Below are 3,813 nucleotides of genomic sequence, written 5' to 3'. Positions count from 1 at the left end.
TGACACCTAAGCTGTATTTTCGACTATAAACCTATACTTTTTCTATTAAGATTAATAATTTTGAGTTCGATACAAAACCATGGCAACTCGAATCACTCAAAACGGATTTGTAACGAAGAAATTATGGGTAAAACAAAATTGGATATTTATCTTAATTTTTAGCTACGGACATGATTTATAAAAATGGATGCTAACCTTATCCTAGCTAACTTACCTTGTATACTACATGTATTTATACATGTCTTGTTCCCGAACTTATGGAAATACAATTTATAATAGTCGTGATTAAGTTCTACGACAATATATTATAGTTTTAATAAAGATCGTAAGACACCATATATATATATGACTTGATCACCTTGGATCCGTATACAGAGTTTTGACATATCATTTTGATTTCTTCTATATATATTATTGGAATGAACTATAAGACACCATTGGCAGTAATTTCGAGTTAGCTGTGGGTCGAAGTGGATTCCAAAATATTATATACTTTGAGTTGTGATCGAGCCTGAGACATGTATACAATGGGTCGCGGATTGCTTCAGACAATATACATATTATGTGTCTTATTATATTAAGACAATATATTATAGTGTTAGTGAATTCTAACACAATATACGTATTTATATTTATATATTTATTTATACTATTGGACTATTAGACTATTGGACTATTGGACTATTGGACTACGAACGTTAGACTACTAACAATGGACAATTATAATTATCACAAGTATCATAAGTATGGAATATTAATTATATATATATATATATATATATATATATATATATATATATATATATATATATATATATTGTAATGGGTTGTGTAAAAACTTATTTAATTGTGGAGATTGTCTTTGATAGATAATCTAAATTATGTCATTAAGACCTTTATTCAATAATAAAGGTTATGGTTGTTTCTAAAAATGAATGCAAGATTTGAAAAACGTCTCATATAGAGGTCAAAACCTCGCAAAGAAACCAATTAATATGAAACGTTTATGATTAATATGAACGGGGCATTTCAGTTGGTATCCGAGCGTTGGTCTTAGAGAATCAGAAAATTTTTCATTAGTGTGTCTAACTGATTTTTGATGCATTAGTGAGTCTGGACTTCGACCGTAATTATTTTAAAAATGATTGCTTAATATAATTGTTGGAAACATAAGATTATTAACATATAAATATTATAAGATATATCATTCTCTTAACGTGCCTGCTATTATGTGATAGATGACTTCATCCGATCATATAAGCATCTCTAGTGATTCAGATTTCATTTACTTATCAAGTGATTCGGAGGCTGAGTCAAAGCATACGACTTATGAACCAACGGAAAAGTTAACTTTTGGTGCTACCATTAAAGTTGAAAATTTTTGGGAAAATTGGGAAGATTCACAATTGCCAGTAGAGGTTCCAAAAGAGGATCCAGAAGAAGATCCTGAAGAGGAACCCGAAGAAGAGGATCCTGAAGAAGTTGTGGAAATTACCGAACCACAACGTGATTTGGGAAAATCTTTGGCTGTTATACCGGATCCCAAACCCGATGAACCTATTATGACCCAAAATGTTTGTGATCATCCACCTGAACCACCTAAGAGACCAGTTTATAAAATGACCGCTCGTATAACGACTGTTGGTTTTGCTCCCAAACAATTAGCCGAAAGAACCAATTGGGAGGAATTGAAAAAAGAACTATCCAAACGAAAATCCAAACGTTTGGCCGAGAAAGAAATAACTTCAACATCTAAGAAATCTCGCCGTTCTTGAACCATCGGCAGCTATCCTGTATTCCATACATTGTATAATATGTATTATATTGTGTGTTTAAGTTTGTAAGAAAATTCGCAATGTAATTTTCCTTATGATTGTATAATAATAAGAATAAGCATGGAAGGTTTATTATTATTATTACAACTTATTATTACGTAGTAACGTAATAAATTACCATAGTTTTTCATATTAGAATTTCAGTAGTTAATTTGTGTGTTAGCTGCTAAGTATGAACATTATTATAGTTATAAAACGCTAATATAAAGAAAAGGCTTTTATAATAATAAGTTCATATTAAGCTACAAAATACATTTCGGCTACTTCTAAAATTCTATATGATTAAATCAGTCGGCTATTTTTGAAGGAAATGGCTCCTCCAGCTACTAGACAACAACAATTGAACATAGAAGAACTTCAAGCTTTCGCTGCAAATATGGCTGCAGTGGTGAATGCAATGAACAACAATAACCAATCGGGTTCCTGCAGTGGAGAAAACAATGCCAACCGGGTAGGATGTTCCTACAAAGCTTTTATGGCCTGCAAACCCAATGAGTTTGAAGGAACTGAAGGACCCGTTGGACTAAAGTGGTGGACAGAGAAGGTTGAAGCCGTGTTCGCAATCAACAACTGCGCAGAAGAGGATAAAGTTAAGTATGCCACACATAATTTCAGGGGTACTGCTTTGACATGGTGGAAAACCTACATGGATTACGTAGGACACAATACCGCCTACGCACTTCCATGGTCCGCTTTCAAGCACATGATGACGGAAGAGTACTGTCCTAGAACCGAAATCAACAAGCTCAAGGCAGAGCTTAAAGCACTGACAACCCTAGGGTTAGATGTCACTTCCTACGAGCGACGTTTCAATGAACTGGCTTTAATGTGTCCTGGAGCATTTGAGGACGAAGAAGCAAAAATTGAAGCATTAATAAAAGGGTTGCCGGAACGAATCCAAGAGCATGTAGGTGCTAACGACCCTGCAACAATGCAGAAAGCGAGCTGTATAGCCCACAAATTGATAAGCTAAATTACAGGAAGGATAAAGAAAGAAGCGGCCGAGGAGGCCATAATGAAACAGGGAAAAAGAAAGTGGGAGGAAAGCAGTGATCAGGGTCACTAGTACAACAACAACAATCAAAACAACAACTACAACAACAATCGCAACCACCCCAACAACAACAATAATCACAACAACCGTAACAATAACCACAACAACCATCCCAATAATAATAACAACAACAACAATCCCAATCACAACAATAACAACAACAAACGACTCAACAACAATAAACCTAACAACAACAACAACAACAACAACAACAACAACAACAACAACAACAACAACAACAACAACAACAACAACAACAACAACAACAACAACAACAACAATAGGCAAAGAACTATATGCCCCAGGTGTGATACGTTTCATCCGGAATGGTTTTGTAGAGAATTATGTACCAAGTGTAATAGGAATGGCCATATTGCGGCAAAGTGTGAAGTCTACGGACCAAATAGAAACAAAGGAGTAAATAATGCCGGAACAAATAATAACGGCGATGTTTGCTATGGATGTGGAAAACCGGGCCATACCATAAACCAGTGCAGGAATGGAAATAGGCAAGGCCGTGGGAGAGCCTTCAACATTAATGGGGAGAAAGCACTGGAAGACCCGGAGCTTGTAACGGGTACGTTTATTATCAACAATACACCTGCTTATGTTTTATTTGATTCGGGTGCTGATGTTATGCGAGGTGTATATGAAAATAGTGTTATTTTTACAACAAAATACTATTAAATACGATACAATTTTACACAAGATATTTATTTATTTATAGAATGGATATACCTAAACCTTGCTACAACACTTATAGGCAGTGTACCTAATCGTACAGTAGTGTAATTTTTAGTAAGTCCGGTTCGTTCCACAGGGATCTTTTAAACAAGCTTAACGCTATATTTTTAACTTATAATTGTAAAAATACAAAAATATATATAAGTAGTATTATTATTATAAAAGGGGGTTTTTACCGTT

The sequence above is a fragment of the Rutidosis leptorrhynchoides genome, chromosome 9 (assembly GCF_046630445.1).
Source record: "Rutidosis leptorrhynchoides isolate AG116_Rl617_1_P2 chromosome 9, CSIRO_AGI_Rlap_v1, whole genome shotgun sequence".
In the NCBI taxonomy this organism is placed as follows: Eukaryota; Viridiplantae; Streptophyta; class Magnoliopsida; order Asterales; family Asteraceae; genus Rutidosis; species Rutidosis leptorrhynchoides.
The sequence above is the reverse complement of the archived record's forward strand: the minus strand, read 5'-3'. Positions refer to the sequence as shown.